Below are 12,683 nucleotides of genomic sequence, written 5' to 3'. Positions count from 1 at the left end.
GATACGTGTTCTTCTCAAGGACACATGGAATATTCTCTAGGATAGACTATCTGACACTAACAAGTATCAATACACTTTAAAATCTTGAAATCATATAAAGCATCTTCAACAACGGTGAAATGAAGCTAGAAATCAATGAGAAGGAAAACTGGAGAATTCACAAATATGTGGAAATTAAACAAAACATTCTGATACCACCAATGGGTCAAAGGAATCACAAAGGAAATTAGATAACTAGAGGCAAGTGAAATGAAAACACAATATGCCCAAACTTATGGGCTATGCATCAAACACAGGGCTCAGAGAGAAATTTATAGCTGTTAAAAAATTAAAAAAATAAGAAAGATCTGGGGCGTCTGGCTCACTCCGTTGGGAGAGCATAGAGCTATTAATCTTGGGGTTATGAGTTTGAACCCCATGTTCAGTGTGGAGATTACTTAAAAATGAATCTTGAAAAAAAAAAAAAGAAAGATCTCAGAACAATAACTTAATTTGCATCCTTGGGACATGGGGATGGGGTGGAAACAGTGAATTAAACTTAAAAATAATAAGAGGAAGGAAATAACATTAATAGCAAAGATAAATAAAATAGAAAATACAAAAAATATATAGAAAAAATCAATGAACCCAAAAGCCAAAAGTTGGTTCTTTGAAAAGACCAACAGAATTGACAAACTTTAGCTAGACTGACAAAGGAAAAAAGAGAGAATATGCAAATAACTAAAATTGGAAATGAAAATGGGGACATTACTACTGACCATAGAAAAATAAGAAGGATCATAAAAGAATTCTATGAGCAATTGTATAACAACAAATCAGATAATACAGATAAAATGGACCAATACCCAGAAACACAAATTACCTAAACTGACTTAAAAGGAAGTAGAAAATCTCAACAGGCCTACAATAAGTGGAGATTGAAACAGTAATCAAACACCTTCCAACAAAGAAAAGTCCCGGACAAGATGGCGTCACTGGTGAATTCCACTAATATTTAAAGAAGCATTAATCCAATTCTCAAACTTTTCAAATAAAGATGAAGGAACACTTCTTAACTCATTCTATGAGACTAGCATTATCCTGATTCCAAGGCTAGATAAAGACGTCACCAGGAAAGAAAATTTCAGACCAATATCCTTTATGAATACAAATGCAAAAGCCTCAACAAAACATTAGCAAACTGAGTCCGGCAGTACATTGAAAGGATTATATCCCGTGACCAGTGGGATTATACCAGGAATGCAAGGGTGATATAACATAAGAAAATCAATGAATGTAATATATCACATTAATGCAATGAAAGAAAAAATCCATATGACCATCTCATTTGATGCAGAATAGTCATTTGACAATATCCAACATACATTCATGATTAAAAAATAACTCTCAGAAAGCTAGGAATAGAAGGAATTTCCTCAACATGATAAAGGGCATTTATGAAAAACCCACAGCTAATATCATAAAAGAAAGACTTAAAACCACCCCCTAAGATCAGAAATGAAGCAAGGGTGCCCACTTTCACCACTGTTACTCAGCACTGTCCTATCCAGAGCCATTAAATAAAACAAAGAAACAAAACGCGTCCAAATTGGAAAAGAGGAGGTGAATTACCTCTGTTTGCAGATATTATTCTACATAGAGAAAAGCTCAGAGAATCCACCAAAAAAAAAAAAAAAAAAGGCTACTGGAAGTAATAAACGAATTCAACAAAGCTCCAGGGAGTAAGATCAACATACAAAAATCAGTTGTATTTTTACACACCCACAATAAATAATCAGAAAAGGACATTGAAAAGCAATTAAGGAACAATAGCATCTCCAAAAATAAATACCTGAAAATAAATATAACCTAGGATATGAAACATTTGAACACTGAAAATTACAAAACATTGCTGAAAGAAATTAAGACGTATGTAAATGGAAAGGCATCTCATGCTCATGGATACAAAGACTTAATAGTATAAAGATACTAACTAAACATATCTACAGATTCAATGCTTGTTATCAAAATTCCAATGGCTCTTTTTTTCGCAGAACTAAAAAATCCAATCTTCAAATTTATATGCAATTACAAGGGACCTCAAATAGCCAAAGCAGTCTTGAAAACAGAAGACCGAAGTTAGAGAATTCACATTGCCTGGTTTTAAAATTTAATACAAAAGCTATAGTAATCAAAACAATGTGATACTCATGAGAATAGACATAAGACAAGGAGGACAGAATTGACAATTCAGAAATGAGCTCATACATCGCTGGCCAATTGGGTTTTGCAAGGGAGCCAAGTGCATTTAATGGGGAAAGAATAGTTTTTCAACAGATGGTACAAAAGAATGAAGTTAGACCGTCTACTTCACACCATATACAAAATTAAACAAAACTTAACTAAAAATGGATCAGTGTTCTAAATGTAAGAGCTAAGATCATAAAACTCTTAGAAAAAGCAGAGGGGTAAATCTTTAAGATCTTGGATTTGGCAATGAATTCCTAGATATAACACCAAAAGCAAAAGTAACAACCATGAAAAAACAGACAACTTGCCCTTCATCACATTTTAAAATTTCTGTGCATCAAAGGACATTAAGATAATGAGAAAGCAACCCACATAATGGAGAAAATAATTTGAAAACCGTATATCTGACAATGGCCCAGTATCCACAAAACATAAAGAATTCTTACAACTCAACAACAAAAAGACAAACGACTCAATTTAAAAAATGGCCAGAGGACTTGAATAAAATATTTCTTCAAAGAAGATATACACATAGATACATACGTGAAGAGGTGCTCAATATCACTAATCATTAGGGAAATGCTAATCAAAACCACGATGAGGTATCACTTCACACCTAATAGGAAGGCTATCACAAAAAAAAATGGAAAATGACAAGGATGTCGGCAAGGATGTGGAGATATTGGAACCTTTGCACATTGCTGGTGGAAACGTGAAATGGTGCAGCCTTAATGGAAAACAATTTGCTGCGTTTCTCATATTTTAGCTATCTTTAATAGCTAAATATTGAATCACCATATGAACGCGCATTTGCACTCTTAGGCGTACACCCCAAGGAACTGAGAGCTGGGACCCCAACAAATATGTGTATGCAGTGTTCACAATAACCAAAAGGTGGGGCACCTCAAGTGTCCATCCACAGCTGAACGGATGAACAAAATGGGATCTCTCCACGCAGTGGAGTATTATTCAGCCATAAATGAATGAAGTTCTGAGGCACACTCTACCAGGGGTGGCCTACACTAAATGAGACACAAAAACCAGCCAGACGCAAAAAGACAAATATTGTATGATTCTCCTTACAGGAAATCTCTGGGATAGGGAAATTCATAGACACAGAAAGTAGAGGAGAGGTGATCAGGAGCTAAGGGAAGGGGAAAAAGAGCGTTATCACTTACGATGACAGCGATTCTGTTCGGAAATGGGGATGATGGTTGGACGGCATTATGAGTGTAATTAATGCTACTGAATGGTATACTTAACATGGTGAAAATGGCAAGTTTTATGTTATGTGTTTTACCCCAATTTACAAACGTTCATCATGTAATATACCAAAAAACACTGAAGTGTACACGTTATTTATTTATTTATTTTTTTTGAGAGAGAGACAGGGACAGCACGAGCTGGGGCGGGGCAGAGAGAGAAGGAGAGAAAATCCCAAGTAGGCGCTGCACTGTCAGCGCAGAGCCCCACGCGAGGCTGGAACTCACAAACCGAGAGATCACGACCTGAGCTGAAACCGAGAGCTGGTTGCTTAGCCGCCTAAGCCACCCGGGAGCCCTGAATCGTGCACTTTAAATGCGTAGATTTTATGGCAGGTGAATTGTGCGTCAGAAACGCTGTTACAAAGAGAGAGGTTTAGGAGGTAGAATTAAGTAGGAAATTGATTCTGGACCTTCTATAGGTAGAATTAGTAACTGAGTACATATGGGGGACAGGGTGAGTATTTGTCATTCTTCATGGTCACACGGCAGCGAAACCTCTTCCTCTCTTGGACAACAGAGTCGGCCTCCTGTCACAGACGTTGAAAACTCATGTATTTATTTTCTAGCCTCCTGTAGCTGGGGCTCAGGCACGTGAACTAGACTCTGCCAGTCAAAACCACCTCTTTATGGCTCCTCGTCCTCAACTTTTAATCAGAAGACGGTGCTAGGAAGCCGTGAAGGTTCGTCCCCTGGAGGACAGCACCTGCGAAGGTGGCTGTGTCCAGTCTGCAGGGCGCAGAAAGAGCCAGCCGTGTCCAACAGTGTAGACAGCGGCGCCTTCAGGAGACCATTCTTGCAGTCTGATTCGGGCGACGGCCTCTGACTCTGTGGCCTCCGATCCGGTTTGCCAACCCTCCCGCGGATTCTGTGAATCGGCTGGTAATATTAAAATAAATAACCATGCTGTGTACATTACCCAGAATTGGTCTCTGTTGCTGGCAACCAAGTCCCCTGAATGATGTAAACGCTGGTCCCAGAGCTTCAGGAAGTTGAAAGAAACGTGGGGTGGAATTCTCTGGACACCACGTCATTGGAGGAAGTAAAACCCTGGCTGGAATCAAGGAGAGGAGTCCTGATGGCCCCTGGCACCCGTGAGTGAAAGGTGGCCCAGACCGTCAGCTGTGGAATAAATACTCACTGAAAACTCGCAGAGGGGTCTGACCGACCACTGGCGGAGACTGGGATGACAGGCACGAAGACACAGCAAAGGCCTAGCCCTCCCCCCACCGGGGCAGACCTACCGACCGACACTGCCGAGGTTCCAGTCTGCCAGTGACTAAAACCACTCTGGTGCCAAGCAGGGCGGTCGTCCGGCCCCCTGAGCACAGAGAGATTGGGCCCTGTCTTGAAGGGGCGGAGGGGAACTGGCATTCAGGTGTCATTCCCACCCCTCTTGAGGGGCCCCGCGTGTAACGCGGAGGCTGAACTCCATCCGCATCTCCTGGTTTGTCACAACCGGGGTTTTAGATGCAAATTGAGAGAGAATTCGACGAGGCACATCTTCCTGCTGAGTGAGCAGCTGCCGCAGGCAAGGAGGTCCCCGAGACGTCAGGGGTTCCTGCAGCGGCATTTTCAAGGGCCTGAGGCTTGTATTAGCCTATCGGTCAGCTGTGTCGTCGTCTTTCATTCAATCCTCAACCCCACAGCTCTGGGTTCTGATCCTTTAGAGGACTTAATCCCCACGAGGAAGGTGCTCCCACCAGCTGGCAGGGCAACTATGCCTTTAAACTGGACGTCGAGAAGTCCATCTGGCCATCGGAAGCTTCTTGTGACCTTCAGGGAGCAGGGAATACAGGAAGGGCTAGGCCGTCAGAGGCAGGGGCCGAGCTGATTATCAAGGGGAAGGAGGGACAGTGGCACACTGGCACGGGGGTAAGGCGGAGAGAGTGCACGCACCCGAGGGATTCCCTGGGGATGCCCTGATGCTCCTGACTTCTCTTCCCCGATGACAACTTAGACTGCCAGTCTATAAAGGCAGGGCCGCTGAAGGCTCAGGCACATGAACCAGACTCTGCCAGTCAAAACCACCTCTTTGTGGCTCCTCATCCATACTCAGCCCACAGCAGAAAGGGTTAACTGAGGGATGTTAGGAGACAGAGGGAACAAGAATTTAAGGGGCTACTTGCTAGATTTGCTTGGTAGAGCTACAGGACGGTGAGAAAACAACAGCCACAAAAGCTCCCTGTATTTCAGTCCTCACCGCTTCAAGTAGAAGGAAAATCATCTGAAATAATCTCTCCCTTTTTTCTTCTACATCATTAAGAAGAACTTCTGTCTTTCCATTTTATTGAGATATGACTGCTATCGGGTCCTTAGATTACAAAATATGGAGAGGTGATCGTTTTAGCAACAAGGGACAAATGGTCATGATACAGAGATCCTGGTTCTCGGAAAAGAGAAGATTCTGGACAGCTCTCGAACGGGCTTTGTTTTATGAGGGAGATTTGCACTATGTCAGACAGGAACATTTTTGAAGAAGCGTAAGCGTGTGTTGAGCGGACAGTGGGGTGGAGGGTGGACCCTGCCGATTCGTTTTCGGCCGCTTGGCATCAGAACCTCATTCCCAGGCTTAAGGCATCCACCGTCTTGTGACGGAGAACGAGGACTCCCATTCCCGAAGCCAAAACCGTTGGATACTTGGGGCGCCCGGGTGGCTCAATCGGCTAAACATCTGACTTCGGCTCAGGCCATGATCTCATGGTCCGTGACTTCGAGCCCTGTGTCAGGATAGGCACTGACAGCTCAGAGCCTGGAGCCTGCTCCAGATCTGGTGTCTCCCTCTCTCTCTAACCCTCCCCTACGTATGCTCTGTCTCTTTCTTTCAAAAATACACAATAAAGATTTTTTAAAAATTTAATGCAGTAGTTTTCCTACCCCCCCCCCCAACCCCATCCTCTGTTCTGGGTTGTACACCAGTCATAAAAAGAAGCAGGTACTTAGAGACCGCATTCTGGTGGGCGTGGTAATGATGCATCGTCCGTGATTTCAGCAGAAGTGTCCGAGATCCAGGACCGGAAGGGTGAGTGATGGAAACAGCAGTGTCTGTGCCCAGAGTCGGCACCGGTTCTGTCCATTGACCAGGCATTGGTTTTGGCTCGTCTAAGACGAACTGTTGCCCTGCAGTCTTGCTGTAGAACCTGTGAGCTACTCAACACCCTTTCAGTAAAATCCTTCCCGCGTAGATTAAGCAGAGTTGGTGTTCCTGGCTTGCAGAAGGTGGCCGGAAATGGAGGGTGGTTATTGGTCTTTCCTCTGGAGACTGGAGCACATGAGGTCACTTCCTGGGTCTGAGCAGAGAGGGGATGAGGGAGGAGGTCTGAGGCAGCGGGGAAAGGTTGTGGTCACCTCCCGAGAGGAGAAGACCGAGCGCTTCTGGGGGACCAACCTGTGGCTGGATGTGGTGACGGGCAGTCATTCTCCTTAAGTCGTCTCTTCTCCTCTCTCCACCTCCAGGGAGATGGCAAGAAGGACAAAGGGGGCGGGAGAGGAACCACCCACTGGAGGCTGAGGGCAAACTGAACGTTGAGAGGGGCTGGCCTTGCAGAGCGGAGGCGGCCGCCCCACAGGGGCCTGCAGATGCCAGATCCGTCCAAAGGGGCTCAGTTTCCATGCGCAGGTGCCGGGAGGCTCGGGATCAGTTACAGGGACGTGTGGGTGTGTGAGGAGCTACTGGAAGCCTGGGCACAAGGTCACGTTCATTCCTCAGCGCTCCGCCTGTGCGGCCACGATGCCACTGTTCCCACCCCATTGCTAGGAGGCCTGAAGGGCTCTTCCCCAGGGAAAACTAAAAGAAAGACTTTCACAGCTTTCTCTTTGTTGGACCTGGCGTGGCTTCCCCGCGTGAGCTCCGTGGAGTGTGGGAGGGATGTTTCCACAGAGGGAATGTGGGGTGCCATCACCCCAAGAAGTACAATGGGAAAGGATGTGGGCCGCACACCCCCGTCTCTTATTGGGGATGATACTGAAGCTGGATCTCATGAAGGAGAAAGAAGGCCGGACCGAACATTGGGTAGCGGAAACAGCATGGGCAAAGGCCCTGGGGTGGGAGACAGAGTAACATAGTAAAAAACAAAACAAAACAAAACAAAACTGAAGGAAGATTAGCTGTTTGTGGCACCTTGGGAACAAGAAGAGAGGTGTGAGATGAAGAGACAGAAGTGGGTGGGCTTCGTGGACCCCCATGGACCACGGTTAGCATGTGGCTTCTCCCCTGAGTGTGCTGAGAAGCCGCCAAGGCAGAGAAGCTTCGTGAAGCAGCATGGTCCTGTGTGCGGAACGGGCAGGTTGGGACAGGGTCACGCGGAGGGGAAGCTGGCTGGGGCCCAGTGAGGATGGCATGGGACGGGTTGCAGAGGCTGCCATCTTCTCCCTGGGCCCCTCTACCACCCACTCATCCCCCGACAGCTAGAAGGCTCTCTGTAACCTGTTAATCAGGTCAGGCTTGTCAAATGCTTTACTGATCGGATAATTGGGCAAAAATTACCACAATATTGTCTTATTCAAGGTAATAAGCGCTCACATAGAACTTACCTATCGAGCAACTGAGGCCCAGAGACGTCAAGTGATTTGCCCAAGGTCGCACAGCAGGCTGTGGACGCACACTGTCGATCACAGACTCTTGCCTCTGTTCACAGCCAGGATTCGGCCATTCTGACAAGTTTGAAAGAAATGATTTTTTTTTTTTTTTAACTGAAGCCTCTTGGGTACTGAATCATCTGTTACAAAGAACCAAAGGATAGATTTACAAAAGAGGCTGGGTTGAAAATGTAGGTTCAAGTACAAAATTTCGTAGGAAATTTTGAAGCAAGGTAACATCTACGATTGTATTCCGGAAATTACCGCAATAGGCCAATTACCACAGCTCGCACAGGCAAGCAGCAAGCCAAGATAAGATAAGGTGACCAAGTTTAAGCAAAAAAAAAAAAAAAAAACCAAAAACAAACAAATAATAATATGCAGATTGGGCAGGCAAGAAGCAGATAGTAAGAGCTGGAGGCAGTAACTGCAGGTGCTAATCCGAAGAGATATTCTGCACACAGCCCACCCCAAGGTTGCCTGGGAGATGCTGGTCCCACATACCCAGCCACCTTGGCAGGGAAGTTAATCCCCATAAGTCAGGAGTAGAAGGTGCCATGCAACCTTAAAATGCCAGGGCAGTCTTTGCTTCTGGCTTTAGAATTCGGAAATCGTGGCCTCAGGAATAATGCAATTCCTTCCAAGTGGCCTTGGGAGCAAGAGAAGTGCGAGTCCTAATTTCCACATCTATCAAGTGAGCTCGAGGCACCTTTTGACTTTAACGGGGGTGTCAGTCACCTAGACGCATGCTTCTAGGTTCCATGGCTGAATTGGGGGTTTCGTTCTTTATGGATCTTCAAGTCTTTTCGTGGTGTTAAACCTCAAAGACGTACAGGTGGTAAAATATGAAAGTTCTGCCCACAGGAAGCTCTACCCCTGAAGCCCAGAGGTGACCGCCCCCCCCACCCAAGCAACTGGGGTTGCACGTCTCCAGACCTGCTGCATATTTTTGTCTTTAGAAACAAGGGGATCGTGTTCCCTACTTAGATCTATTTCCGACTTGCTATATTGTTGCCATCTTTCAATGTCCATAGAAATAGAGCTGCTTCTTTTTATTATTATTATTATTGTTAAGTCTATTTATTTATTTTGGGAGAGACAGAGACAGCGTGAGTGGGGGAGGGGCGGGAGGGGGAGGGAGACAGAGAATCCCAAGCAGCCTCTGCACCGTCAGCACAGAGGAGCCCGACGTGGGGCTCGAACCCATGACCCTGTGAGATCACGACCTGAGCCGAAACTAAGAGCCAGCCGCTTAAGCGACTGTGTTCCCCAGGGGCCCCTAGACCTGCTTCTTTTTAACTGCTGCCTAGTAATCCATTGAGTGGATGCATCAGCATTTATTTGAGGAAAGGCCCCTGGATGGGCACTGAGAGCTGTGGCCAGGCTTCCCTCCTGCAGGTAACACTCTGTCAACGAGCCTGCCAAATGCGTCTTTGCTCACTTTCGTGAGTATCTCCGTGGGGCAGATTCCGAGAAGGGTAGCGTTGTTCCGTGAGACAAATTCTAGGAAGCGTGTTGCAGGTTAAAAGGCGGGGACTGTCAACATCTGACACGTACGGCCAGACTCTCTTTCAGAGTTTGCAGCCATTGGCACTCCATTTCCATACCGCTCCTGCCAACTGTAGATGTTATCAGTCTCCGGCGCGTTGCCAGTTGGAGAAGTAAAAAATTCTCATTGTAATTTCATGTATTTATCATTAACGAAGCTACTCATGTTTCCATACGCTTCAAAGGGATCTGCACTTGAGGTTTTAAAAAACGAGTCATTCCTGTCCTTTGCCTATTTCACTACTGGCTGTTGATCTTTTTCTGTGGATTTGTTAAGAACTCTAACAGATTAAAAATATTAACCCTTTGTCCAGAATAAAAATGATAGCTATTTCCCCCTTTTTGTCTTTTAACTTGGTGTAGGGTATTTGTTAGCAAACCAGAGCAGCGTGATTTTTACTCAGTTAAATATATTTATCTTCTCTTCTATAGCGTCTGGATTTCATGTTACACGTGGCCCCAAGATGATAGATCTGTTCTCCCATAGGTCTTTTAGTCATTTTATGTGTAATTTCAACACTTAAATCTTTTTAAAAATTCATTTATTTATTTTGAGAGAGAGAGAGGGAGAGAATATGAGCACAAGCAGGGGAGGGGCAGAGAGAGAGGGAGAAAGAGAGAATCCCAAGCAGGCTCCACGCTGTCAGCACAGAGCCCATCTAGGGGCTCGATCCCGTGAACCGTGAGATCATGACCTGAGCCTAAATCCAGAGTCAGACAGACGCTTAACCAACTGAGCCACCCAGGCATCCATCAACACCTCAATCTTCAATCGCAAGGAAATATTTTTATGTTTGGAACGCAGTGATCACTTGGGAATGCTTTTATGTTTGGGGCGCGGTGGGGACCTGACCAATGACCCCGACGTGATGCTCTTTTCCCTTACGAGCAGACGCTTTGGATCAATTCTCTCAACCTTCACGTTATCTGGCTTCTACTTGGGGACACTGAAAGCTAGAGGAAACACTTCCAGACTCCCCCGAAACTGAGGTTCTGGAAGCAAATGTTCTAGCATCATTTACACGTACTCGCGAGAGATTCTGGAAGGAAGGAGTGAACTGTCTTCCCAAGTCTCTTGAACCTTGCCACTGGCAAATGGACTCCAAAAACGTGAAGCTTCCTGGCATGGTGCTCCAGTGTCCATCCGCCAGCTTCCTGGAGGTCACGAAGCAATGGTAGTAGGGACAGCTTCTTAATGGGACTTCTATGCCCAGACCACAGCCTTGGACCCCATGGTCCAATTCCCTGAATGTGAGAGGCTGTTGTTTCTTATTTCTGGCTTGGTTTCTTGTTTCTGGCATAGCTTCAGCAACAATGTCTAGGTTAGATCCAGAGGCCCCTCATTGAATCCGTTCTATTTAGGCTGAGTCATTTCAGGAGATCCAGCCTAGGATGTGCTCCTGTACTCCCAATGGCGGTGAAAATAAATATCTGATTCCCTTGGGGCCCCTGGGTGGCTCAATTGGTTAAGTGTCCGATTTCGGCTCAGGTCATGATCTCAGGGTCAGGTCATGATTTCACAGTTTGTGGGTTCGAGCCCCGTGTCAGGCTCTGTGCTGACAGCTCAGAGCCTGGAGCCTGCTTCAGATTCTGTGTCTCCCTCTCTCTCTGCCCCTCCCCTCCTCGTGCTCTGTCTCTCTCTCTCTCTCTCTCTGTCTCAAAAATAAATAAACATTTAAAAAATTAAAAAAAAAAGAAAATATCTAATTCCCTATTTTAAATCACCTTCTGTCCAAAATACCTAAAGCGACCTATTTCCTGGGCTCAACCCTGACTGATATGCTCTTTGATGTAAATGATCACATTTATCATTTATCATATATGGTTTTATATTTATATGCGAATCTATTTCTAGAATTTCAACGCCATTTCATTGATCGATTTGTCTTTCAGTGATGCTACATTGTTTTAATTAGTGTAGCTCTAACATCTGGTTGGATGAATTGAATAAATTCACCAGATTTATTATTTTTTTTCAAGGCCAATTCAGTTACTTTGGGATATTTATCCTTCCAATGGAAAACGAGAATCAACTTTTCAACTCCCTCAAAATACCCACTGGAATGTTGACTAAGTGGGATAATCTTTATTGGTTAATTTGGGGATAACTGTCATCTCTATAATATTGGCTCTTTTAGTCCAGAAATGTGCTCAATCTCTTTACTTATGTGTCTCCTTTTATGTCATTATTCAGCGTTTAATAGTTTTCTTTACGTAGGTCAGCTTGTACTTGTTTTTGTTAGATATAGCATGAATTATTTAACAGTTTTTTTATTAGGAATCAGACACTTTTCCGAATCGTATTTCAAATATATTTAAATATAATATTTTAAAATGTAAAACAAGCCCTGATTTATTAAGCCTCCTTTAGGCACCAGACACGTTACGTTATGCTTTCCATGTTATTCAGACACAAATGAAAATCTGTAGGTCACAAAATACTCACCCAGCTGTAGCTTAGGCGAACCCGGATTTGTCTTCTGCACACTCGAGAAGCTCAGAGACGCGGTAAGCCGTTGCTGACATTGACCTCTTCTCTCCTTGCCAGACGGGTGCCACAGTTGCAGGATTACACCCATTTTTAAGGCAGGAAGAAAGGAACCCAGGAGACATCTATGAGTTTGTCCATCTCTCTGGCCAGACTCATGTCAAATAGCCACCCTACCTCCAAGGAAGTCTGTGAAAGTATGGACACTCGCAAATCCAAAAAAAAAACAGGGAGGCTGGAGGGATGAGCCTGGGATTAGGTACTGAGGGAGTCGAACTATAGTGACTCCCTGGAACCTCTGAGGGCAGCGGGATCAGCACCCAGTTCACACGTGGGGAAGCAGAGGAACACGGAGTTTGGGTCATGTGGCATCACTCGGTTCCTCCTGCCTCCCGGATGCAGGAAAGCCACTGTTTATAAATAAATTACAAATTCTAAATCTTGTCCAGCCACGCTGCTGAATTCTCATGTTGTCCTGCCTCCTTCAAGCAAACGAACGTATTGGATCACATCTTCCCTGTCATCATGATAATCTGGATATTTCCTGCCTCGTCGCTCAGTTTTGATGTCAAAAATAA

General features: G+C 44.9%; 1 long non-coding RNA gene across 1 annotated transcript; it reads right to left on the bottom strand.

Moving 5' to 3' along the window:
- Positions 1-6,437: 6,437 nt before the first annotated feature.
- Positions 6,438-12,217, bottom strand: LOC128778674 (uncharacterized). The gene is made up of 3 exons (XR_008424411.1): positions 12,064-12,217; positions 8,025-8,144; positions 6,438-7,758 (listed from the first exon to the last, which is right to left on the bottom strand). It is a non-coding gene; the product is annotated as an uncharacterized LOC128778674 (long non-coding RNA).
- Positions 12,218-12,683: the final 466 nt, after the last annotated feature.

Source organism: Panthera pardus, unplaced genomic scaffold, assembly GCF_024362965.1.
Source record: "Panthera pardus isolate Hobbes unplaced genomic scaffold, ASM2436296v1 HiC_scaffold_20, whole genome shotgun sequence".
Taxonomy (NCBI): Eukaryota; Metazoa; Chordata; class Mammalia; order Carnivora; family Felidae; genus Panthera; species Panthera pardus.
The sequence above is the reverse complement of the archived record's forward strand: the minus strand, read 5'-3'. Positions and strand labels throughout refer to the sequence as shown.